Source organism: Neophocaena asiaeorientalis, unplaced genomic scaffold (genome assembly GCF_003031525.2).
Source record: "Neophocaena asiaeorientalis asiaeorientalis breed wild unplaced genomic scaffold, Neophocaena_asiaeorientalis_V1.1 scaffold123, whole genome shotgun sequence".
Taxonomy (NCBI): Eukaryota; Metazoa; Chordata; class Mammalia; order Artiodactyla; family Phocoenidae; genus Neophocaena; species Neophocaena asiaeorientalis.
Window position 1 is genome coordinate 6130289 of NW_020173666.1, and position 27714 is coordinate 6158002.

Sequence of the window (27714 nt, forward strand, 5' to 3'; positions counted from 1 at the left end):
AAAAAAAAAAAAAAAAAAAAAAAAAAAAAGACACATCGTAATTGTTTATGCTACACATCATGTCCCCCTTCCTTTATGATGCTTTCCCTTTAGGTGACATCTCGTCTCTGGAACACCCTATAATTCACTACGTGGAGGCATCGGTAATGCCTTATCACATTGTGCTCAGGTTCAGTTGTGTTATTCGTGTAGTTGACCTTGAGCACATTGGAATCCAACTCACATTTGAGCCTCTCTTTCCCTTACTGGTCCCTCACACGACCCCCTTCCCTGAGAACTCTGTCCACCTCTGGGGTCTGCTTGGTTATGTCAACCTGCACTTCACATTATACCAGGTGGAAGGAAGCAGAAAGCTGAATGAGAATGTCATCCTGTGAGATATCAGAAGTATACTGTTGTTAAATAAGTGAATCTCAGTAAAAGCAAAAATGTTATATGAATATTTATTATATATGTATAAAGCACTATTCCAGATGCTATATGGTGAGTGGTAGTTTTCGCCCCAAGATAGAGTAATAGTTTGTTATCCTATGTACAGTAACAAAGAGGAAGCATTCCCAGTGGCAGACTTCTTTGGAAATGGCAGAAATCAGAATAACTGGAGCCCCCACGCTGTGTCCCAGTGCAGGGGCAGTGCGGTGGGGCACCCGTCCTGTGCCCTGTCTCCCCACCTCACCCCACCCCCGTGGGGCAGTCTTTGGTGCCAGAGCTTCTCAGCACTGAGCTACCTCAGAATTCTCCCCCACGCCCTTCTCCGGGCCACTGTTCTTGAGCCAGGTGACTCAGCGGGACCTACCAAGGAGATGTACACCCCTCACCAGCTCGCCTCTCCCTGGGGTGGAGTCCATAAGACCCTCTCACCTCATCCCCTCCATACAGGTTTTTTTAAAGGGAAATGTTCCCAGACACTGTGTTATTGGAGGTTCATTGTAAGTCATGCACGTGGGGTTTTACCACCACAGGAAGTTGGAGGCTTTTTCCTAAAATCGGAACAAGAAATCAACAGAAGTTAGTTCAGTACCTCCTAAGTGCCTAAAAGTGTGTGAGGCCCTACTAGGGGTTAGAAAAACTAAGGGGAATTTTATAGTAGCACCCTCACCCTCCTAAGGAGAAAGACCTTGCCAAACTGCATTGTTTCAGCCCCCCCGGACAGAGAGGAGGTGGCACTTCCTCTTGTTGGCCAATAGATACAGAGTCTTAATTAGCATCTTTTGTTGTTCCTCTGTAGGAAGTGAGTGAGCCAGCCTGCTGAGGCCACTTCTGTCGTTTGTTAGGTATGTCAGGGACACGTTCTTGAAGTTTCACTTCTCTTCCTCACCCTCACTGTAGTGTAATTCATCAAGTGACACTGAAGTCACATTTGATGTTATCGTGCCCTAAACCACACAGGTGCAGCCAGAGAGAGGAAAACAGATGAGGAGATTTTTTTTTTTCATTTTGCAAGTTAAATAACCTTAGGGGGTGGGGTGGGGGGGAAGCATCACATAGTTTTGTGAGAGCTTGTGCTGTAGGGCCAATGACAATACCATACTTGGTAGTACTTCGCGAGGACGTAACCACCGTTCTAAACATTCTTTAGTAAAAAGCATTAGCAGGGCACTTGGGGTTTTGTTCTTAGCTACATTTCCCCCATTCCCCACTCTTTAAAATCATTAGGATCTAGATCAGCAGTCTTCCAAGGATGGTCTAGGGGCCCATAGTTTTGCCTTTTTACTCTCTTTGCCTTTTTACTGTGTCATGAGGGTGCAGTGTTTCCAAAGATGACATGACATACGCTAGCACAACAGACTGAACGCAGAGGGAGGTGGGAGAATCCAGCTGTCTTTGTAGAGCCAGACATTCAAGAGACTTAGAAAACTGGAAAACAATGACACTCTCCTCACGCAATGCTTTTGGGTTAAAAAAATATTATTTTTTCATTAAAATGAGATTTATATGAACATGCCATGGATTTACAATGGCTCTTTTAAAATTAATACATATTTTGAACATTTTTTAGTTTTAGTTTCTAATATTTATTATATCTCATATGATAAATATGAGAATTCATAACCCACATCATCAAGAGCTCTTTGGGGTTCTCAGATTTTTTTGTTTTGTTTTGTTTTTTGTTTTTTTTTTGCGGTACGCGGGCCTCTCACTGTTGTGGCCTCTCCCGTTGCGGAGCACAGGCTCCGGACGCGCAGGCTCAGCGGCCATGGCTCACGGGCGCGGCATGTGGGATCTTCCCGGACCGGGGCACAAGCCCGCGTCCCGTAGCATCGGCAGGTGGACTCTCAACCACTGCGCCACCAAGGAAGCCCCTCAGTCGTTTTTAAGAATGCAAAAGGAGCCGGAGGAAAGGTTGAGAATCACTGACCTAACCGTGGAAGGGTCAGAAAGGTCTGTGTTTCCCTCCTCCTTAGGGAGGGAGCAGGCAGTGCCTCGGAGGGTAAATCCCAGGTGGAACCCCGCAGAGATTGCCTGTGCCGGGAGAATTTACTACAGATTCTCACTCAGCCCTTCGGCCCCTGTGAGAAGACCCTGGCCTCTTCTTCCAGTTCTTTCTCGCATCACGGCCCTGTTCTCAGCCCTGTGGTACGGTGCCTGGGACTCGGGTGCCTTCCTGCTCCTTGCCCTTGGGGTCCTGTCACCCCAAGGGACCCCTGCTCAGGAGGACCCTCTCTCCCTCGCCATCGCCTCAGCACCTGAACCCCAACTTTCCTCTTTGCTACGCTCTTTCAGGGAGAAGACAGTGCCCACCTCACAGAGTAGCTGTGGAGAAGTGCGTTCATCTCCAGTGTTGAGCACGGGACCTCACGGTAAGTCAGTGCTCGGGTGCTGCCTTCCGTTGCGAATCAAATGATTTAATTCACTTCCGTTCAGATTCCAGCTCCTGCTGGGTAAAGGTCTTCTGCACTACGTAGGGCCTGGAGACCACGTGACTGCTGCGGGACGGTCTCTTTGGAAAAATTCAACCAGGACAGTTTTAGTCTGTGCAGGAAAAGTCGGAAGGCTCTGTTGTCATCCTCGTGATTCTTACAAGCATAGTGATCGAGGCTTCATCCTTACTTCAAACAGAAATTTGGGGATTTCTGTTTGGATGAAGGAATGGGAGGGACATTTACTGAAAACTTTCTATGACCCAGTCACTTTCCATAGTTTTGTTTTTCTTTCTCAGTTGTCACCACAATCAGCCCAACTTCAACAGTGACAGACAGGGTTAGCTGTGGTCCCCAACGAGGAAATGGAAGGGCAGAAGGAAGGAACTTGCTTTGCACCAAGGAAGGAACCCATATTTGGAATCCAGCTTGTCTGAAACAAAAGCCCATAATTTTTCCATAACAACCAAATGTAATGACTGAGCCTTGATTGAGCTGTAGATCAAAAAAAAAGATAACATATTCTTAAGATAGTATATTAGTTTGCTAGGGCTGCCATAACAAGTACCACAGACTTGGTGGCCTTAAACAACAGAAATTTATTTTCTCACAGTTCTAGAGGCTAGAAGTCCAAGATCAAGGTGTCAGCAGAGCAGGTTTCATTCTGAGGCCTTTCTCCTTGGTTTGCAGATGGCTGTCTTTTGCCTGTATCTTCACATGGTGTGTCATCTGTGTGTGTCTGTCCAAATTTCCTTATCTTATGAGGACAGGAGTCACATTGGATTAGGGCCCACCCTAATGACCTCATTTTAATCTAATTACCTCTTTAAAAACCCTATTTCCAAACACAGTCCCATTCTGAGGTACTGGGGGTTAAGACTTCATCATACGAATCTGGAGAGACATGATTCAGCACATGATAGACAACTGGTTCACTTTGAACATGGATTGGATGTGAGACAGTGTTAGGGAACTCTTGTTAATTTTCATAGATGCCATCATGGATTGTGATCCTACAGGAAAATGTCACTTTGTGGGGGAATGCATGATGAAACACGTAGGGGTGAGGAGTGATATCTGTGCATTACTTTCAAACAGTTCAACAACCACAAAAAAAGTTGTAAGAGTGATTTTAAAAACTGCAAAAGACACCATAATGGGGACAGACTCAGAGAGAGTGTCTGTAAAACAAGCAGTAAATGGGTTTTACTGTCCAAAATATATGAGAACTCTTGCAGGTCATTAAAAAAGACCCCAGGGCTTCCCTGGTGGCGCAGTGGTTGAGAGTCCGCCTGCCGATGCAGGGGACACAGGTTCGTGTCCCGGTCCGGGAAGATCCCACATGTCGTGGAGCGGCTGGACCTGTGAGCCACGGCCGCTGGGCCTGCGTGTCCGGAGCCTGTGCTCCACAACGGGAGAGGCCACAACAGTGGGAGGCCTGTGTACCGAAAAAAAAAAAAAAGACCCCAAACAGGCCCTTATTTTATTTCCAGGAAGGAAGGGTGTATAGAAATATTGCATATTTTCCCAAAGAGAGGGTGCTATCCACTCCAGAGGTCTTCAGGTTCAGAGTTCCTTGGCCTGGCTGAGTTTCAATGTGGTCTTTCCTGAAGGCTAAGGATTGAACACTTTGGCTTTGAGAGATCTGTCTAAGTCCTTGTGATCAAGAGTCAGTTTTGATCTCCTGTGTGTTTCTGTCTGTGAAGGACACTGGGAAGTTGGTTCTGTTCACTGCTTGGTGCTCTTGAGTGAAGGGGAAGCTCCTACAACTGCTACACCCATGTTAGCTAACTCACCACTTCAGACCTTGCAGGGCTCAGATGTACCCTGTTGGCAAGTTTTTTTTGGGGGGTGTGTGTGTGTGTGTGTTTGCTTTTGTGTTTTAAGGTTCAGCTATGATACCAGCCAGGTATTACGGTATATGCCTAAGATAAGTAAAGCTCTTTGAATAGGAGGTTATCGATTCCATTTCAAAAAGCTGAAAGGCCCAGTATCAAAGAATTCAAGCCCATTGGTTAGTATGCTTGAGGAACAATATCCCATCACTAGGAATGGTTCAGCTTTTATCCTGAAATGCATGCGTGCGTGTGTGTGTGGCATTTTTACCCTCAATTTAGGTCAAGGTTATAAAAAATTATTTAAAGTGAAATATCTTTGCACTCAACTGTTAAACTCAGGAAAGCTTATGAATGAAAAGTAGCAAATAAACCATGCTTTGTAGTGAATGGGATGCTTTGAGAGGCAGGGAAGATGGAAAGTCATTGTCTAGACTCTGTGGTGTGGTGAGTTCTTTGTCATAGATCAAGGGGAGAGTTTGCTCCCAGACCCTGTTTCCAGAGAAGTGATATAACAAGTTAAATCAGCAAATCCATAGCCAGACCTGTTTGTTTATACCATGTCAAATTCTGGACAAAATATTTATATGAAGAATGAAAACTATTTATGTCTTGAAAGGCATTGTTGAGGCAGACAGAGATGGAAAGAAAGTTTTTAATCATTTTTCTTCCTGAACTCTATTAGAAGCTACAAAATCTGCTTTGAAATGACTCACACAAGAGAATCAAGGACATCATTCTCTCTATCCCTGAATCTCACTAGCATGGCAACAATCTCTTCCAAACTGAAAACTTTTCTTTGTGCAAAAGTAAGGCTATCATGGTTTCTTCCATTAAGAAGAGTGAACATTTCCACGGATTACTGTGGCATAAATTTCAGGAGTGAAGAGAAGGAAACTTGAGCTTACAAATAACAGTGGTCTTTCAAAGCAACGACAGCAACACTTAGCATCATTTTTGAGAAGAAAACTTAAACATCTGGTTTCCTTCTGGGAAACTGCACTGTTTTTTGGACCTTCATCTTTAAAAAAAAAAAAAAAGGCTTTACTGGCCTCGTCTGCATGTATGAAGTTAAAAGAATTACTACATATCTGACAAAACCCAACATTGGCAGATGGGTTTTGTTCATTAGGATTACAGGGTTAACAAAATTGGATATACATGTGTCCTGCCTGGCAAACTGAATGTAAATATCTGTCAACATACGGTTGCCACAATAGAAAAGACTCCACGGCACTATTGCCTTGAGTATTACTGGAGGAGTTCATTGCCATTTGCATCATCAGGAGCTTAAATCCCAGATTACATAGATAATAAACAATTGCTGCTTTGTTGCCTTCCAAATGTGGTGCTGCGCGATAGGCGGGGAGTTTCATGGAATGCAGGCTTTATTCCATGTTTTAAGAACAGATATAGGCCTCCATTAATATTTATTTTTAATGATATCCTTGTAACCACATGATAACAGGATTTTTAAATAGAACCCGTTCTGGTACAGGATTGCACATTTAACTAGTCTGATGTCTGACATATGGGAAACAGGCTGAACCCAAAGTAAATGTTTTAAAGGTTTGGTAATACTGGAATGATTGTCTGAGGAAATGCTGTTTCTGTAGTAAAATTGAGCAATGAAGCCATGATTTTAGGCATTTGAACTCCCACTTTTAGAGGTTGGAAATGTAATGTGTTTCAGGTTGTTTTCTGCTCTGAGGGGGATTTTCTTGTTTTACTGTAAATTGCCACTGCTGTTTAATATGTGTATATTTTTCTTGGTATAAACTTCAAAAGGGATGTTGACCTAGTAGAAAACTCCTTGCCTGAAGGATAGCACAAAGTAGCCGCTTTCCACACATAGCACTTCAATCCTGGTTTCTCTTTAGATTCCTTTGAGATCAATTTTCAAAGAGTCCGTAGCAAATGGACATTTGTTTTGGGAATGGTGTGCAGGTAGGAAAACACACACACACACATACCTGTCCCTGCCCTGCTATGTTATACCCTCTCTATCTAGATTATGTATTAACTTGACTCAGTCAGACAGACTTGGGGTTGAATTCATTTAGTTTGGTAGAGTTGGTTAATATTCTGCCCCTACTACTAATGGCCCTATAATCTCGCAGAGAGGATAAGATGATTGCATAACCATTGTGTTATTCTGTAGAATAAGAATCTTCACTGTGATGATAGCCCCAGGTGACTCACAGGCTCATAAGGTTAAGAAGTTCTGTCCAGATGACAAGTGGTGGTGTGGCACCATCACCCCTGTGCAGGTGATGAGGCCTCAAAGTGGACTGGAAATCAATGGAAATGGAGAAGCTCCCCCAAGAGAAAGCGTACGTGTGTGTGTGTGTGTACACGTGCTTGTGCCCACATACTGGGGGTGCGGGGGGACCTGCTGAGAGATTGTTAGAGAGGAAAATGAGGATTTTAGCCTGAGAGATTAAACTGATGTTGACCATGGTGGAGAAGCTGACCTGGGAACCAGTTTGGATGTGAAGGGTAGGATTCCCCAGACCAGTTCCAGACTTGTGATGATGTCTCAGTACATCCAGGCAGTGTGTACTCGGGACACTTTGAAATAAAGGGTTGAGCACAGGGACACATAGCTGCCTGGAGTATAGGTTCCTGAAAGCCATCTGACAATGTGTATCAGGCCTCAAAGGTCCATACCCTTTGACCCAGTAATTCCATTTTCAGGATTATACTCTAAAGAAATGAACCTTTCTGTATACCTGATTATATGCAAGCTTTTACACTGCTGCAATAAACAAGCTAAATTTTCAACAATAAAGGACTGAGAGTAATGTATGGTATACTCATCCAAGGGACTATTGTGTGTAATTAAGATTTCCCAAGATTTTATCAATGGTAAAAGTAAAATGCTTCAGACATGTGAGAAAGGAGAGGATAAAATCAATGTGGAATAACCTACTTAAAAAAAAAAAAGTCAGTGCTGCATAGAATAGAAAGGCAGGAAATTAGGTCAAAATCGTAATGCTAATAATAGTTATCTTTTGGCTTTTTGACACTTCGATTTTTTTCTCTTTTTTTTTCTTTTTTGGCCATGCTGCACAGCATGTGGGATCTTAATTCCCCAACCAGGGATGGAACCCATACCCCCTACAGTCGAAGCTCAGAGTCTTAACCACTGGACTGCCAGGGAAGTCCTGACACTTTGATTTTTATTTTATTTATACGTTCCTGTATTTTTCAGGATTTTTCACGATGTCTACAATCAGAAAAAAATTGCTTTATTTGTTAAGTTAAAATTAAGGAGACTTATCCAGGCAGCCTCTTCCCAGCCAGAGTGGTTGAGGACATAGGCTATTTGAAGGGTTCACAGATGAGACCATTCTTTACATTGGACCGGTACTGCCCACCGAGTTCTCTTCAAAGCAGTTTCTACCTTGTTCAGCTGGGAGGTGAAGAGAAGTATGGTACTCAGGGTATGGGTCCTGGTTAGGACCTTGGCTTTACTCTGGGTGTGATGGGAAGCCATTGGAGGGTCTGAAGCTGGGAGTGCCATGGTCCTGCACATGGGCAGAATCGCTCTGGCTTCTGTGTGTAGAATCAGTACTGGAGAAGACGCGTGTGGGCAGAGAGACCAGTGAGTAAGAGGCTTGTCACAGTCCGGATGGGAGATGATGGGGTGGGAGCTGCAGAATTGGTGGACTGTGGTTGGATATCTGCTGAGAGTGGGCCCACTGAGGTTTGTGGACAGCTTACTTGTGGGGCTTTGGAAAGAAAGGGGTGAAAGATGAAGCCAAGGATGTCAGCCTGAACATCTGAGTGCATTTGGCATCATTTGCCGAGGTGAGAAGCACAGTGGGGAAAAGCAGGTTAGCAAGGATAAGAAATTAGGAGTCTGTGGTCAGGCTGGGTCTCGAAAAGGCATCTCAGCTTCAAGTGGCGATGCCCGGCAGACACCTGCGTGTGTGAGTCTGGTGTTCAGGAGAGGGGTCTGGGTAGAAGATGTGCACCTGGAAGCTATCGGCAAATCAATGGTATTTACAATCGTGGGGCTAGAAAAGCTCTCTTACAGAGAAAGTGGAGACAGAGAAAAGGCCAGGAGGCAGATCCTAGGGCATCCCAGCACTTAAAGGATGCATGAGGAGAAAGACCCAGTCCAGGACACTGGGAAGGAGCAGCCAGTAGGGGAGGAAAGCCAGGAGTCCTGCCTCTCAGAAGCCAAGTGGAGAAGGTGCGACACGATGGCTGCGAAGTCATTTGCGCATGAGCTACCATTTGCAGCAAGACTTCTAGGAAAATACAAGCTCTAAGTGTGCATTTCGGAATACTCCTTCCCCTGCTACAACGGATCCAGGGCTTCCTTTCCTCTTGCCAACAACCACCCCCAACTTGGCTAGCAGGAGTGTCACCGAGGCTTCCGAGCATGGCCGGAGGCTCCTGAAGGAGGGGATGAAGGGTTGAATCGGGCTGGTCAGAAGAAGAGGATTTGGACTGCTGGAGGGAGTGTAAGGGGGAACAGAGCTTTGTGGGAGCCAGTTTCCTGCCAGGGCTTCTCAACCCCAGTGCTTTCTCTGCCACTGCCACCAGGCCGTCCACCAGAGTTCCCTGATCTCTGGCCTACTGAGAATGGGAACAGTCTCACGAGTGTGCAGCATTTCTGACATTTTCTGAAGCGTTCTTGGTGCAAGTAGCAAAACGTCCACAGTTTAAAGTTCTCTCCCGGACTTCTCTGGTGGCGAAGTGGTTAAGAATCCACCTGCCAATGCAGGGGACACGGGTTCGAGCCCTGTTATGAGAAGATCCCACATGCCGCGGAACAGCTAAGCCCGTGCACCACAAAGCCTGAGCACAGCAGCGAAGACCCAACACAGCCAAAAATAAATAAATAAATAAATTTATAAAATAAAAAAAAAAATAAAGTTCTCTCCTAGGAAATTGTTACAATGCTCAGTTGAAAAAAAAAAAAAAAGGTCAGAGTACACTAAATTGTTTACTGTTCATTCTCCATTATAAACAAACAAAGGGCCAAGACTGGAAGGAAAGTACCACTGTTTTGTAGCCATGATCCTCTCTGAGTTATAAGTGGTGTTTCTTCCTTGCTTTCCTTTACTCTCTAGACTTTTTTACAGTGGGCATCTATTATTTTTATAACTAAAAAATGTGTATTTAAAGATTTCTTGGGAATTCCCTGGTGGTTAGGACTTGGTGCTTTCAATGTGAGGGCCCGGGTTCAATCCCTGGTCGGGGAACTGAGATCCCTCAAGCTGCGTGGTGAGGCCCCCCCCCAAAAAAAAGGAAAAAGAAAAAAGATTTCTTCCAAAGTTCAGTACACTTTAACAATCCTCCTTGGCAAGTTGGGTACCCAGAGGGCTGCTATCAGAGTCTCAGGTGCTGCAGTGGATGGTCAGACTTGGGCTAGTGTGGACGTGGGGCACAGGCGGCAGTGGGAGGAGAAAAGAGCTGAAGCTACTGCTCAGAGTCCCTAGGCCCACAGGCGAGTGCTGCCCGGGATGGCCAGCTCTCTTTCCTTGTTTCTCTGCCCTCTCCCTCCATACCTTGCACCCAACAGGGTGGCCGGGGCACATACCACTGTTAGAGAAGGTAGTCCAGGAGCCATCACATATTAGGGACTAATGTGCATTTTCTCTCTGGATCTCCCAGTTGCCCTGTGAGGTAGGCAAGAACGGTACTGTTGCTCCTCAGTTAGTTAGCAGGAAGCTGATGTCTGAGGGGTTGCGACTCTAGCAAATTCCATAGCGGGGACCAGAAAACTCTGAACCCTTGTTTCCCTACACCAGTCAACGATGGTTTTCAAAATTTTTTTCTTTTCTTTTTTTTTTTTTTGCGGTACGCGGGCCTCTCACTGCCGTGGCCTCTCCCGTTGCGGAGCACAGGCTCTGGACACGCAGGCTCAGCAGCCATGGCTCACGGGCCCAGCCGCTCTGCGGCGTGTGGGATCTTCCCGGACCGGGGCACGAACCCGTGTCCCCTGCATTGGCAGGCGGACTCTCAACCACTGCACCACCAGGGAAGCCCTCAAATTTTTTTTAAACCATAACATCTATGTGGAAACAAAATTTTATATGGAAAGTGTATGTGGATATGAAAAAGATAAAATTGAAGTACTTGGAACAGGAGTGAAAAGTAAGGACACCCCCCCTCTCCCCATAGGGAAGCGGTGTGCGTGGTCGGGGAGGGACTCTTTATTGCCATGCTCAAGGAGCAAAGATGGAAACCCACTGGCTCAACCTGTTCTGAGCCATGAGGGATGGAAAGAAAAAAATTAGCCAGCAAAGGGCATGGAGAAGATAGCAGAACCCTGGGAGTGCTTTAGGCAAGTTCAGTATAAGAGAACTCTGGAGGAAACTTCCACGAGGTTTAGTGTTGTTAAATGTTACAGAGAGAGAGACAAGATGATTGACCCCCAAGTGAGAGCTGAACTTGCAGCAAGAAAAGAAGAATTTCTGGCGTGGGAAGCAAGTGGATCTGTACACGGGATTTACTCATAAGAAGTGTGTGGATTGAAAATTCGCTGCTTGTTCAGTTTTCCTTTTAAAAAGAACAGAAACAGGACTAGCTAGAAGGGTGAGCAGGCGTTGAAAGAGTATGGCCCGAGCCTTATTTAGGAAATGAAGAGAAGGGAACTCATGGTGAGGGCAAGATGAGGGACTGATGGGGGTAAAAGGGGAGATGAGAAAGATGTGTATTTCTACTGCGGGGTCCGCTTTCTGACTCACTTTGCTGAAGAGAGAAACCCCTTCCTTTGAGAATGCATGTGAGGAAAATTGGAGGATCTGTTTGTGAAGGTGAAGTGCAGGGCGCTCGGCTAATGGCCACCATCTTCACTGAAGTCAGAGGTGGACATGTTCATAGAAAATGGGTGTGGAAGGGGAGCCCTAGACACACGAGGGCTAAGGTTCTACCACATGTTGGGACATCTCGTCCAGCTTTCTTCTGCCAGCTCAGCAGACCAGGATTTATCTTCATCCCCCCAGCTGGTCATTGGTCACAGCCATCCTTCCCACCCAACCACCACCATCATGTGTCTGGAATCTCAAGCAGGGGCTGTGTGTTTGTATGTGTCTGTGCAGCTAACTCAAAAGTGTCTTGCAAAGCATTGACTATGGGGATTCTTGACTCACTTAGTCCAATCCATTTTTATCGAGCTCCAGATGTGTGCTGAACCCTTTGCCTGTTCCAACTTCCAAAAGCGATCAGTCTTTAAACTCTGCACTGACTCTGTGGCTCCCTGGCCTGTTTTCTTCCTAGCCGTAAGTCCCTCCGGACACCCTGTCAGTGAAGTGCCCAACATGTTAATCATTGCCAGTGCTTTGGCCTGAGGCCCCATCGGATGGCATGATCCCCGGTCTTGAGTGTGGCCTGTGCTGTCGCGCTCACTGCTGCTGCCTGGGTTCCAGCGGGAGAGAGAACCTGACAAGCCTGCCCAAGGCCATCTCCTAGGGGACCGCCAAGCTTCGGGGCTGAAGCTGCAGGTGTGACACTAGCTGAGGAAGAAGGGAAAGCATCAGATGCTTCCAAGGGCAGCTTTACAGAGAGTGGAAGGCTTGGGGGTCCATGATGGGCAGCGTGAAGGGGGGCTACTCTTGAGTTCTAGAGAAGAGAGATAGTAGAATTTTTGGCGTGCATGGGTTTGGGGGTCTGTGAAGAAGCTCCATCTGGAGAATCTGATTTGTATCCAGAGGCCACAGGTGATGCCCTGTCCTGTGTAGCGAAGTCTGGAGTAGCTTCTCCACTTCTCTCTGCGTACGAATCACCCGCAGGCTCCAACTGCCTTTCCAGCAGCTCCCAGATGTCCTGCCTGGATCACATGTTACGTAGCAAGGCTGTGAGGGTGCCCCAGGGGATGGCCGATGGGGGTCTGTGCTGGGAGAGGCTGGGGGCCCTCGATCAGGTTGTTTTAGGGTCCTCAGTAGGCAACCTGGTGCTGTCAAGTGTGATGGCTGGAATGGAAGTAAAGAAAGCTGGAAACCCGGGTGCACAAGATGGGTGGTGCCACTGAGAGCCCCTCTGTGGAGACCTGGACCTTCAAAACACACATTCCGAACTGACGTGAGCCTTGTGGGAACTTTTTTAATGGTCACGTTCTTCTTTGTGGTCGTGATTCGTTTTTGACCGAAAGTCACACGGCGAAGCTAGTTGGCTTCTGTGTGGCTCTCTATTATTTTAGTGAATAGTAATACTTTTGTCACAAGAGAGTCAACTTATGAGTATAAGGAACTTGTTATTTGCTAGGGAGTGACTTGTGCATACAGGCTATCAAATGTCCTGAATTTTAGACAGACCACTTGGCTGTATGTCTGTATCATAGGCTTTGACTTCCAGAGCAGTGATATGTTTTTATATGCACATTTATATACATAAATACATATCCTATGTAAATATTGTATATACATATACATAAAAATCAAAGTACTTAAATTCTAGAATCTTGGAGCCAAATGGTAAAGATTAGTTCAATCCTCTTATTTTCATATGAACTATTAAGATACAAGAAGAATAATTAATAACTTGGGCATACTCGTGTTTAGAAGTCTTACTGGTTCATTTAATATCTAAAGTACTAAGTTAGACCACATTATCACATTCTATTACGAATAGGATGAAGAAGGCTCCTTTCCTTTTGGGAAAAGAAGAGCAGCTTTAGGCTTAATAGTAAGGTCAGATTTTTTTTTGTTGTTGTTGTTTTTTTTTACATCTTTATTGGAGTATAATTGCTTTACAATGGTGTGTTCGTTTCTGCTTTATAACAGAGTGAATCAGTTATACATATACATATGTTCCCATGTCTCTTCCCTCTCGCGTCTCCCTCCCTCCCACCCTCCCTCCCACCCCTCCAGGCGGTCACAAAGCACCGAGCTGATCTCCCTGTGCTATGCGGCTGCTTCCCACTAGCTATCTGTTTTACGTTTGGTAGTGTCTATATGTCCACGCCTCTCTCTCGCTTCGTCCCAGCTTCCCCTTCCCCCTCCCCGTGTCCTCAAGCCCGTTCTCTAGTAGGTCTGTGCCTTTTGCGTTCCCAGTCACCACCTGTCGCTGGTACGGGCATCCTATCCCTGGCAACAGTCATCGTTCGCATAAATAGTATGCGCAGGCTGTGATGTTGTCATTTTTAATATTTAAAAAACTTACTTTTTATTCCTGTAATTACTTTTTCATAAAACCTCTCTTAATTATTACAAAACAAAATCTTCCTTCACTTGTGTGTAGGATGGACATTTGAAAGCAATGAGGGTTCTGCTGGCCCTGCTTACCCTGAGGTTAGTGTCCGCGTGTGAGTGTCAGCTGCCTGGGGGGACGTGGCTCAGAGAACAAGGTCTGTCTTTTGAATAGTTTGCCTCTATTTACTTGCCTTTCAGCGATGGCAACAAAGCTTTTCATGGTTGCAAGCACAATGTAAACTTGTTCTAATAAATATATGCAGTTCAACCAAGTGAATAGTGAGAACTCCTGACCGTTTTTTTAGCTGGTGGTGATGGGGGGGAGGTAAGGAAGGAGACCCCTCTGACAATAGATCTGACAACACCAAGGTCCAGAGGACCATGCAGTTCAATTCACTAATCCCCTAACAGGCAGCACAGGGCTTATCATAGGAAAGCAGTAATGATGGCCAGCAAAGGCAGGCTGCTCAGGTACCAAGCACCCCTTGATCCAGCAGAGCCTGAAGTTGCGTCCTTGACTATGAAAACTGCCCCGCCCAGTGTTCTGTGACCCCCGGCTGCAGTACAGTTCTGTCTCTTGCGTGTTAGGTGAGATTCTCGACAGACGTGAATCAGTTCAGCATGTTTGAGTACTACCCTGTGGATGGCACTTTGGGAATGCCCAGAATTAAAGTTATAGCACTGTTCTCTAGCATGTATGGTAGGATAAAGGACATGTCCCCACATATCCATCTACAAAGTAACACAGAGATATGCAGGGTGCCGTACACGGTTTATTGTCAATATAGAAAGGGAACACTCACTTAGCAGGTGAAATCACTGTTGGTCTGAACAGGAAAGATGTATATCTGCTCCCCAGGGCCTCCATCTAAGAGGGTCAAAGATAGAATAATGATGGTAATGGCAGTGGAGAAATTAGGCCAAGTGGGGAGGGTGGGAGGTTTAGAGAGATGTAGAGTGTGCCCATGTGCTATGTCTTTGTCTCAAACATACCATGTTTTTCCTGCCCCTGCCCCTTGCTCTCAATGTTCTCCTTCTACAAGTCTTCCCTTCTTGTTTCTCTTGAAGACCTGCGTGAGCTTCAACTCACAGCCTCCTGCTGCCTCCCCATGAGCGTTCCTGGGCTATTCCAAGCTAACTAAAAGGCTTCCTGATCACTTTTCAGGCCAGTTTGTTGGGTATTCTGTCCCCACTGATTCTCAGAAGGCAGAGTATTGCATATACATCGTGCAAGGGCAAGCACCCTGATGTACCGGGGATGGAGCAGAGTGCGCTTTGTGGGTGGATTAATTCATCTGATTGATGCTTGCTGCACTTCTATTACCTTGTGTCCTGCACTGTTCTCCTGCTGCAGGTGATGAGCAAAAAAGGAAGGTAGCCACCCCCTTGGAGCGCAGAGTCCCGTTGGGAATACAGACAGGAATATGGTGTCACAATGCAGGGGAGAGAATGCAAGGGCGGTAGTTGTGTGCAAAGTTCAACTGCAAATAGGAAGGCCTGTTACCGAGTCCAAGCTTGTACTGCTCACTGTACAACAGGCCGGTAACTCGAGAGACGAGGTGTTGGGGCAAGGAATAATCACTTTATTCAGAAAGCCGGCAGACAGAGAAGATGGTGGACTAGTGTCCCAAAGAGCCAACATACCCCAGTTAAAACTGAGGCTTCTAAAAGGGGAGGGGGTGTGGCTGGTAGTTGCAAACTTCTCGATGCCCGAATCCTTTGTTCTTGTTGCTGGCCACTAGGTCTGCTCACAATGTTCCTATAAACCTCCAACAAGATGATGTTTTCTGTTCTGCAGCTTTATTTCTATATGAATGGAAGAGGTCGGAGCCTTGAGAATGGGCTATCGTGTATATTTCAGGCTCTAGGCAGCATTCTTTTCAAAGGTGCAGAGCCAACATGGCTAAGCACAGGCAACAGCGCACAAGGGTCAGAGCTAAAGGAATAGATCCACCGTGGAGTCAGGTTTGTTCTTTTCTGTTACAGGACCTCAGTCCAAACCAGACTGATAAGGGAAGGATTCCCAGAGGAAGTCACATATGAACTGAGTCTGAAAGAATTTGGCATTAGGTATAGGTGAAGAAATAGTCATTGAACATGGAAAATGCATTTAGAAAACCTTGTCAGGCACAAAAATGCAAATACCTGAGTTTCAGTGCCTTTTCTACATGATTATGTTAAGCCTTCTCAGGCCTCAGCAACATCTTCTTCGTTTTCTTAAGGATCTGACTTGTCTCAGGGCTGAGCCCAGGGTTCAGGATGTTCTCTCTCCAGTGAACAGTGCAAGGAAGACTCAGAGGATATCACAGAGGCCTGTGACGTGCTTCTCAGTTTATTTATTATTTAAAGAACTTTTTACAAGAGTGTATAAGTGATACATGATGATTAGGGCATGGGAAGGAAGAAAATACTCATATACTTAAATTCTACCAGCCGGGGAGGCAGCAACCACCTGTAACATTTTTGCTTTATATCCTTCCAGATGTTTTCCTGCAAGCTTGCCTTTTATTATTTTTCCAAAAATAGGATCCTACTATCCTATACATCCTGGTCTACAGCCTGCCTTATGCAGCCAATATTCTGTGACCATACTGAGCACTTATTAGAGTGTAAACTTTGTAATAAAGTAATTCCAAGTGCCTCATGACACCTACAGTTTGCTTTGTGAGTCCAACAGAGATACAGAGAATCAGTTTTCAGACTTTTTATTCTTACATAGGTAGTGTTGGTTGTAGGGATCCTGGTGGTTAAAAGACAAGGAAGAGGGGAATGAAAAGGAGCTCTACCTCGAAGCGATGTTTTTGGTATTTTTTAAACATCTTTATTGGGGTATAATTGCTTTACCATGGTGTGTTAGTTTCTGCCCTATAACAAAGTGAGTCCGTTATACATATACATATGTTCCCATATCTCTTCCCTCTTGCGTCTCCCTCCCTCCCACCCTCCCTATCCCACCCCTCCAGGCGGTCACAAAGCACCGAGCTGATATCCCTGTGCTATGCGGCTGCTCGAAGCAATGTTTTAAAGAACACTTTCTAAGACATTTTGCCCTGAAAAGGTTCATATCACTAATTGTTGCTTTTATTTACTAGAAAGTGCTGTAAAACTAGCTGCCTTTAAATTAGAGGATATCAAAGACTAAAGTTTTCATGCCCTTATAGGATGATTTCATTTTGAATTTCCCTTATCGAACTTAGTTGATATTTTGCTAATGATGTAATTATTTATTTAGGCTTAAACGATTCTGTGCAAATACCTTATGAAATGCTTTCTTTTTTTAAAACACCTTTTATTTATTTTTACTAAGCCAAAAAACACACTTCACATCTGGGAGCAACCCACGAATGGACTTGCTTTCCTTTGAAGACTCATAATTTAGTTTCACATTTTTGACTAGTGACTCTGGGCCTGAGGCCCCACAGATGAGACAAGGTTTCTGCCCTTGAGGTCACAGTTCTAATGAAGAAGCAGAGCCAGGGCATCACCTGGAAGCGCACTGCTCGGGGGTGCCCTCCCGAAGGAGGTCAGTGGCGTTGGAACTGAGTCTTGAGGGACGAGAGAAAGTTGGCCAGGTGACAAAGGGTGAGAGTGACACGCCAGGCAGAGGCGAGAGCAGGACAGAGTCCAGAGAGGCAGGAAAAAGTGCATCCGGCAGAGGTGGTACAGGCAGGCAGTATTGCCAGCGTGTGCAGTGCCGTGTGAGGCCCGCAGGAGTTGGAGTAGAGCTGGCAGGATGTGGGGCTTTACCCTGATGGGTAGTTAGCCAAGAGACTGCTATGAGCTGTTCTCCAGGCCATTGGAGATACAGGTCTGAAGGCTTTGCTTAAAGCTGTAAGTAAAGATTCAGGAGCCTCTGAAGACCTGTGCCTTAACTCATCTCAGTGGCAGAATAAAGGAATAGAAGCACGAGTGGGGTCAATAAGAGATGAGGAAAAAGAGGATCATAAACAGTGACACTGAGAAAATATGGTCAAGTAAGGAAGACGATAGAAGCTGAGGGGAGGAGGAAGATGGCACTGGTCCAAAGGGGATGCTTAGCATGGTTGAAAAGCACCACGGATATAGGCTGAGAGAAAACAGCCAATGGAGAGGGAGAGTTCGGATGTCTGGGAGAGAATGACGTAGGGATGAGATCGAGGATGCTGGTGATGAGATGTCCCTCCTAAGTTCTAACCATCCTCTCCTCTGAGCCTGCAGGAAGACAGCAAGGAAGAGTGGAGCCAGAGGTGGCTTGTAAGTGCAAAAAGGCTTAGGAAGTAGAGAGAGAGAGAGTTCCTGATGGCCTCATTTTCCTCAGTGTAGCGGCTGCCTTCTGAGAACAGGGGGTGGGCCGAGTTAGAAGGTTTGTGGGGCAAAGTGAATGATAAACCTGCTGCAGAGAAGAGCTATAGAAGGAGTGGATGAGGATTAAGGCAGGAAGAGCTATCCCAGGACAGTCCCTGGCACACAATAGGTGTTCAGTTAACATTCAGGTAAAACATAATGTCAAAAGATGGTTGAATAGGATCAAGAACCCAACTGAGGTTGGCAACCACGGATTTATTGTGGTATCGTGATGCATGTGTGGTTTCGCTTTAGTTTTCAGTCCCAGAGATACAGTAGAAGGACGGAAGCTAACCTAGGGTTGGTCTTTTCCTGGGAATTGCAAAGTTCAAAGGTGGAATGGAATGAAGGGTATTGTTAAGAGAGTGGTTAGGGGGTGAGCCAGGAGGATCTGCTCTACTAGGAGAAAAAGGAGGGGCTCAGGGGTTGGAAAAGTGGGACTGTCACTTTTTATGATGGGTCCATAATAAATGCCATACGTACAAAAGTTTCCTCGTTTTTTAAACAATGATATTCATATATTGTTAGTTTTAAGTTTTTCTGAGATAAAATGAGAAGCAGTCTAAACTTCCAACAAAATACACATGCAAGTTCAAGTGGTAATGAGAGAAACACATACATGATGTAGCTGGGAATTTGTGATGATACCACATTTCAGCGGGGTAGATGTCACTGTGAGAAGTCTCAGTGTCCAGCACAACGTTAAAAATCAGGTCTGGTTCTTTCTCCCTTCTGAGAATAGAGGACTGTGCTGAACTCATATTGGTGGCCACTGCACACACTCACTGATTCAGGAACTAGGGCCATCCCTGTGTGGTACCACTTATGTGCTGAGTGCCATGAGTAGCTAGGAGCCGTGGAAAAGACTGCCCGACTCTCAGACTGGTTTTTCGTTTGGTTTAGGAGAAAAGGTCAACTAACGTACGTGTCTTTTAAAACAAAGTGTGTGATCAAGTGGCCACATGAGCGGTAGAGAATAATAAATATGAAATGATTTTGCAGTGTAGATAAAACGTGTGGCCTACGGTAGCCTAAGAAAGCTTGATGAATTTGGTGAAATTGTAAACAGTAGTTAGAGAGAAAAAGTATGAGAAGCTCAAAAACCAAATAGTATACCCTCAATAGGTTATCCATTGCTATCTTGACTTCTATAATTGAACCACATTCAAGGCTAACTTGAAAACTGCAAAGAGGCCTGAAACATAGCTTTGGGGTACAGCTTTAAAAATTAATTAATTAATTAATTAAAATGAACATTTAAAATATTTTAACTGAAGAATAAATCAATTTCTCCATCACTGGGTCAACTGGTTGAAATTCAGACATATGGAAAATTTTAACTTTCAATTCCAGACCCTAAGCCTAATTCTGGGAGAAAATCCATTAAAGTAATGAAGTAAGGAAACAAATGAACAATGAATCTTTATTTTGTGGGGAATACAGTGAATGCTGGGAGGTACATCACCATTTCCATTTTGTGCTTTTGGATTATTACAAGCACCAACATCTTTGCCTAAGAGTTACCAGGCTGTGGTTTGTAACTGTCTTCAGGGTAGGAGTGGGTAGGAATTTATAGGATGTTATCCTTCAAGAAGAGCTAGGAGAATTTTTTTGGGATGCAGAAACTTAAAACTACCCAGGTTTTAAAGTAGTTGAGTGACTCTTCCCCTGGAAAAATAATTAGTTCTCAATCCTTTTAATTTGAGTATTCAATAGAGCTGTCATTGGGAACCAAAGGAAATGAAAATGTAGGTGGATACGGTTCCTACCCCGTTATAAAGGGCTTATAACAGACTACTTTGAATTTCACACAATGTTTTACATTATTTCATTTATTCTCCAATACATTTCATATAGTTTCCAGGAGTGCAAGCAAATTGCGGCTTTCACTGCTTTTTGAAAAAAAATTGTTTTGGGGAGTTGTGGAGATTTACTTGCTGCAAATTTCACTTTTAATAAATGACATTGAAATGTTTTTAATGCCCTGAAATAACTGAATGAAGATTTTAAGAGTCTTGTAATTAAAATGAAAATATAAAAGCTATGGATAGACATTGTAGAGGAATCACAGTTCTATTGTTTTTTCTTTTGGAATTTGTGGATCAACTATATATAATTTATAGTTCAAAAGAATTGAGAAGTGTGTCTGTTTGGGTCTAATATTGTCCTTTCTAATGTTTCTAATCTCAGTTATCTTCACTTATAGGACAAACATCTCCGCTTACCCGGGCTACATTTTTTTAATATTCCTTTCATGGGTTCAAACATGTTAGTCATCGTCATACACGTTTCCAGTGAGTTATGAATGTGATATTTTTGGATCTTCTCGGTTTCTAGACTCTGGGTTTTAAGACACTCAATTGATTTAACAGCTGTACAAGGAACCTAAGTAAACCCGGCCGTGTTAAATGTTCATGTTAATTGTAAACTATATCCTGATTTCAGGTATGTTTTTAAAATGTTAAGTGTATCTTAAAAATAAGGAAACTTGATAAATGTTCGGAGATTTGGCAGGCACCTATTAAAGTGGTCAAATGTATCAAGGGCCCTAGTTCCCTGCGTTGTACAACGCTCAGGATGGATTTTGGTCATGTGAACTGCAGAAGGCGGGACTGTGGGCTTTTTCCACTTAAAATTTAAAATCATTTATCTTTTGGGTGTTAACAGAGGACATTTTTAAGTTGAAGGGAATGAAACAATTATTATCTTCCATGGTTGTGTTATCATTAGTAGATAAGTTAACGGCTTCCTGTACAAATAATTGGGGATCAGTATATCTAAGATTTGGATTCTGTTTAAGACAAAAAAAAATTATCTATAGGTATGAATCCCTCTTCAGGGTCGTTAGACAAATTTCAAAGTGTTTGTGTGCATGAAAAGATGCCATATTTTGAATTTTTATATGTTATGTGAATAACAGTTTGGCATAAAACAGCTGGATCACAGTATGTCGCTTATGGGTTTTTTGTAAAGTTAGTGTAATATATAATACTCATAAATGTCACACTTTCAGAGAGGAAGCAGGTGTCTTTTGAGCAGCTTTTATGTGGAGGGAACAGGGCCACTCTGGTTTACCCAGCAGTAGCTGTGGTGCCAGTATAGCATCTAATGGCCTGTTATGTGATTAACTCTGCTCAGTTGGTCCCTTTTTTGGTTCACTGAGGGCTTCCTCCTCCTGTCCTTTCCTGTGACCATCCATTCTTCACGAGAGTACAGACACTGCCCCTAGACAGGAGAACAGATCTTCCTGTCCTTGGTTTTGTTTATACTCTTGCTTTCAAATCAAAGTTTAGATAAGAATCCCTTGTTTAATCATTTTCAGTTAGCTTCCCGTGTTTGGAGCCCTAGGTTTTTCTCGCTTTGAAACATTCTCTTTGTTAGCAGTTAGATGCCTCGTGAATAAGACTTGACTCATTCTACTCTAAATGGATGTATTGTTTTAGAAATCTAAATCATTTGGAAGGGGCTGAAATCAAACACAGAAACCTCATTCCTTAAGTGACAGCCACTGCTAACAGTTGCTATATTAGTGTTGGTTGTCACCAAATTATTTCTTTTCCAAAGCATCTGTCGAACCTCTGCTCGGTAAAATGAGGATATTAGCGTCCTTTCTTCATCTCTTCTCCCCATGACTAAGGTGACAAACCAGTCCTGGTTTACCCAGGACTTTCCCAGTTTTAGCACTGAAAGTCCCACGTCCAGGAACCCCCCTCGCTCCCAGGAGGGTCAGCCCTTACCTATAAACTCCCAATGTGTTAGACCATCATTTTTACAGCATCATGGTAATACTTATTGTTAGAGCATAGCTGTGAATGCTTGTTTTGTCCATAGATTGTTTCTAAAAATCAAAAGCCAATATGCAAATAGTATTCACTGTGGAGCCACGGAATATAATAAGATCCATAGAGAAGGACATTCCACACTGAATCACTGAATTTTGCTGCTTGAAGGAGATTTTCCAACAGCTTCGATTCTTTATAGACACTCTTCTGCTTTGGGGCTATATTCAGCTCCCACTGTTTTTCTGCATCCATGTTGTTCCCTTCCTTAGATTCCTGTTTTCATTTGGTAGACTATTCCCTTTGAGTAGCTTTTTATATATAATGTGCACAGATGGTAAGCTGTGTTACTGCATGTTTGGAAATGTCTGATTTTGCCTTCACACTTGATTGATAATTTCAGTCTAGATTCAAAATGATAGTTCCTCAACTTTGAAGGCATTGCCCCTCTGATACCTACAATCTAATGTAGCCAATAAGCCTGGTGCTAGATTGATCTTCTACCTTAGTTGATTGTGTATGCACGTGTCTGTCTACCCCTTTGAAGCTTTGGGGAATTTTTACTTTATCCTCAGTTCTGATGTTTCATCAGTGATCTTTTTTCATTAATCTTTTTTTTTTTTTTTTTTGGCCTTTACGATCTGAAGTCTCCTCTAGCTCAGGATATTTTTTCCCCACTAATACTTACTCCCTCTTCGACTCTTCACCTAGAACTCCAGGGGATGGATTTTGGACGTCCTGGAATCAACTCTCCATGTCTTTCCTATTTTCCTTTGTCTTTTTGCTGTACTTTCTGGAGATTTTCTTGGCTTGAATTTTAACACCTGCTGGTTGAGTCTTGAGCCATAGAAATTCTATTATTTAGTCCATGGAGTTTTCTGTTTTGGCATTTGTTTAATAATCTGAGAATGTTCCCATTCTTGTTCCTTTTTTGCATGAAAGAAATGTGAATGTGAACGTTGTTCCAGCCCTTAAGAAAGTATTGTTCTTGACAATGATGATCTTGACAGATGATCTTCTTGGATTGCTTAGAATTTTTCTTTTCCAGCACCAAACACTTCTTTAATTTGTAGATAGAAAGTGTTACTGTTTTCCACCAAAACGCCAACTCCAACTAAGTTACCCGTCTTAGTTCCTTGGAAGAATTTAGGCTTTCTAGTTTCCTGTGCTCTCCCACTGTTCTGGAACGTCTTTCCTTCCATCTCCTAACTCTTCCCTAAAAGCTTGCCTACCCTGCACTTCATTTACACAGACAGTCTGGGAGCCCCCTCAACCAGAAGCAGTCTCTCCTTTATCTTAACATTCAGTGAGCCTTGGGACTTCTCTGGCGGTTCAGTGGTTAAGACTCCGCGCTTCCAGTGCAGGGGACCTGGGTTCCATCCCTGGTCGGGAAACTAAGATCCCACGTGCCACGCGGCATGGCCAAAAAAAAAAAAAAAAAAGAAATTCATTGAGCCTTTTGATTGAACCTTTCTTGCCATTGCCCCTCCCTCTCTCTTCAGGATTCCTGAAATGATGGCAAATAAGGGTGTTGAGAGGACAAGAAAATTCCCAGACATGGGAGGTTTGAAGGTGAGGAGGTCTAGTGAGCAGGGGAGGCTGCCTCTGCCAGTTACCTGGTATGAAAAGTGGCTACTCAGCGGTTAGGGGCTTACATGTCTAGCTCTCACCTAGAAACCTAATTGGACTGAAACTTAATTTTTCAAATTATTTTGTGTTCCAAAATCCTTCCAAGTAACAATTAGTCAAATAGATGACCAAAATAGAAACTATTAAAATTCTCTTTATGGAGCAGGGAATAGAATTTTATAACCTGGATGCATTCCTAAAATGTCTTTGTGGTTTGGCTTCAGTAAATTACTACTTTACATACAGCTTTTAAAATATATTTAGACTTAAGTTTAAAGAGTGAGAACCACTTGTGTAAACATGGTTGAATACCGTTCTTTTAATGAATGGGCTAATGTTAGTTATAGTCTTTCTTCACTTCCTCTGGAAAGCCCATTTCTCTGGGGGAGGGCTTTATTTTATATTCACCTTGAAAAGTGAGAGGAATTCACCTTGGTGTATTTTAACTCAGCCACAGAATTCTCACTATTGCTACTGAAAGCTGCTTGGCCCAAATCTCTGAATATGATGTTTTTTAATTGGACTCTCTGTCATAAAATAGCAAATGGCAGTGCATGTGTTCCTAAAGTAGTAAATCGGTATGTTTAGGGGATTCGAATAACCCTTTTTTTATGTGTGCTTTCATAGAGAAAATCCTCCCTTTCTCTTTTTTTGAAAAACAATTTTGCAGTTAGCGTTTCAGTGAAGCAGTGAAGTGAGGCAGGAACCAGTGATGAAGGGCTTCCTGGGTGGGGTTCCGGATCCTGGGTTCATCAGTCAGCAATGGGGGGAACTTCTGAAGGATGGAAACAAAGAAGCCACGTGATCACATCTGTCATACACATGACAGGATGAAGGTAGGATTGGAGGCAGGCCAGTGGGGAGGTCATGATGTAACCCGTGTCAGAAAGTAACGAGGCCATGGGCCAAGGCAGTAAAAATGGGTGCTGTCCAACTCTAACTTTTTATGCTGTATTTAGACTCATTTACTGGTTATTTTGTGAAGATTTAGCCCTTTGAGAGCTAGAAGGGATAGTGGAGGTTCTTAAGCAGTCCTTTCATTTTACAAATGGTAAAGCCTAAGTTCTAAAGAAATGAAGTGATTCCTCCAAGTCAGGCAACTCATTACGAGCAGAGCTTGGGCTTAGACCCAAGTCTCCTGATTCCAAAGCCAAAACTTTTTTGGTGATGCTTCCCACCTGTCCTACCTGCTCTCTGCTAGGCACTTGCCCAAGCCCATGTCCCACCTAAGGATCTGTCACCTGGAGGGTGATGACACAGTGGGATATTGACCGACTGACGATTATTTTCTAGTCAGCTCATGCCCTGACTCTTCCAAATGACCCATTTCTAATCTTCCTCACTCTTCCCAAATGCTCATTCTTGCCCATCACATTCAGAAGATGGTCTTGTCTCTGACTTCTCAGAGAAAAATAGAAGTCATCTGAGAACACACTGGGCTACTGCCTGCCAACAAATCTACTAACTCCCAACTGCCTGCCCTTTGTTTTAACAGCAAAAGGGTCCTGACCTTATTTAACGCTGGGTCCTGGATCCTGGGTCCCAGTTCCTCCTGTCTTTTCAGGGATATTTTTGATTATTTTCCCTGTTCTAGTATTTTCAACCATTTTTTCTCTAAAAGATGTATCCTGTCATCATTTATATATCAGCCGGACTTTTTCATTTAAAACCCTGCTTAGGGGCTTCCCTGGTGGCGCAGTGGTTAAGAATCTGCCTGCCAATGCAGGGGACACGAGTTCGAGCCCTGGTCCGGGAAGATCCCACATGCCGCAGAGCAGCTAAGCCCACGTAGCAAAACTACTGAGCCTAGAGCCCGTGAGCCACAACTACTGAAGCCCGCATGCCACAACTACTGATGCCCGCGCACCTAGAGCCCGTGCTCCACAACAAGAGAAGCCACCACAATGAGAAGCCCATGCTTTGCAACAAAGAGAAGCCCCAGCTCGCCGCAACTAGAGAAAGCCTGCGTGCAGCAACGAGCACCCAGCGCAGCCAAAAATAAATAAATAAATTTATTTAAAAACAAAACAAAACAAAACAGCTTAGCATACCTATCCAGTGAGGACATTTCACTCAGTTATTCATTTCATAACTATTCGTGAGCAACCACCATGTGCTAGGTGTTGGGTATGCTGTCATGTACCAAAGAAATGGGGTCTCGTATAGTCTAACGGGGGAAACAAATGCTAAACAAATATCTGTACTTGCTGATCATTTAGATTGGAAAATGCAATTCTAACCAATTTTATGGTAGTAGGCAATATATTTCAGTTTTTTCATAGGTGCTGTATTTCAGTTTCATAGTCAAATTTGTGGTAGTGTGTTCTCTGTAGCATATCTGTGCATTACCAGAGGACTGGCCTTTGCTCTGGGTTTAATTTTGATATCACATGACCAAACGTCCTTACTGTTATAGGCTATTGTACACACCCAAATAGCTGAGCTAACAATGCAAATAAACTGAATCTGAAGAAATATTAATCTGCTCATGGAGTTAGAAACTAAAAACCAATATATTTATTCTAAATAAAATTTATTCTCAAATAAATAAAACACACTTAATATAATCTAAATTTGCAAGATAGATTGAAAAAAATCCTAATGGTTTTCCATGAAGAAACCAAAAATATCATACAGAAAGAATCATCTGTTCAGTTTAGACTCTCCAAAATATTTTTAATGACATTCATATTAAGTTGGAGCCTTTTAAAATTAGCAAAATAACTGTGTAAGCACACACTAGGTATGCTAATGACAAGTTGAATAAAAAGAAAGTTTTCTCAAGTACAGATGTAAAATGAGAAGGTTTCTTTGCGTATGTCAATTATCACCCTCCTAGTTTCCTCGTGGGCTACATAATTCAATTTTAGCATTTCCTCTCTTTTTAGAAGTAAAAGCAGTCCACATTAGCAAAACCAAAGATTTCCAGGAAGTACTAGCTGCTGTAATGGTGGGGAACGCGTAGATGAATAAATCACTGTTCGGTAGGAACTGTAAAATGTTTTATTGGAAGTCTGCTCTCCATATTCAGGTTTCCCTGAACCTGAAAGCCTATTGAAATATCCTCAGTGTTAAATGAACAGTAAATAAAAACTCTGTGATATATTTGGTCGTTTGTTTTTTTTTATAAACTGATAGGCCAAAGCCTGTTTTTCTTGACTGATGTGGAAAGATTGAGAAAAGAAAAAAGGCCTCCAGTGAAAGGAAATTACCTTTCTAAATATAGCATTCTAAAGTGATGTAACAGGTTTTTCCATATGTTGCTTGAATAAAACTAGTGTTTTTACAGAAGCATTTTACAGTACTCACCATTAAATAAACCGCAACAACAAATTTAAATTTCTAAAGCTATCTTCCAAAATATTAGTTTATTAAATAACTAGTATAAGAAAACATGCGATATCTTTGGTTTCCCTTTACTAAAATCTGTTTTACTTTTGAGTCAGTCCAACTTTAAAAACCACAGCCATCTGAATTCTGTTCATTTTAGGGAATTTTGCTATGTAAAGTAACATTGTTCATTTTCGTTGCTTGCTAACACATTCTGAATCACTTAAAGTTATTGATCTAGGTTGAAAGAAGCTCTTGGACTCTAATCTATATTCCTCTAATCTATAAAAGCCATTGCTGGGCTTCCCTGGTGGCGCAGTGGTTAAGAATCCGCCTGCCAGTGCAGCGGACATGGGGTCGAGCCGGGAAGATCCCACCTACCGTGGAGCAGCTAAGCCCGTGCACCGCAACTACTGAGCCTGCACTCTAGAGCCCACGAGCCACAACTACTGAAGCCCACGCGCAGCAACAAAGACCCAACGTAGCCAAAAATAAATTAAGTAAATAAATAAAAATTTTTTAATGTTGCTTATAAAATGTTTCTGCTTAGAAATGCTCATCCATTTCTATAGTTTCCTCCATTTTATTAAGTACAGAATCTGCCAAAACTTTATTAACTTTCATAATCCCCTTCCTTCTTATTTCTGTCTGGACTTGAGGATCTTTGGAAAGTCTTGTCTTACTCATTATAGTCCTCTACTGATGTACTAACTACTAAGCCCCAAATTTTAATATTAGAGTTATATTCTTTTTATGCTTTCAAGATCACACTGGGTAGCATGCTGTCTCTGGGTGTTGTTACTAGCTA

General features: G+C 43.3%; 1 protein-coding gene across 2 annotated transcripts in view; it reads left to right on the plus strand.

The window, feature by feature from the left end:
• The window catches only part of PLEKHG1 (pleckstrin homology and RhoGEF domain containing G1), a 216753-nt gene that overhangs the window by 17362 nt on the left and 171677 nt on the right, over nucleotides 1-27714 (plus strand). The window contains exon 1 of one of the 2 annotated variants that reach the window (XM_024748006.1): nucleotides 2722-2801. The exons of the other annotated variant lie outside the window; for it this stretch is intronic. The gene's annotated coding sequence lies outside the window, so the exon portion shown is untranslated. Of the gene's footprint in view, nucleotides 1-2721; nucleotides 2802-27714 lie in introns of those variants that run through there. 2 annotated transcript variants of the gene reach the window in all.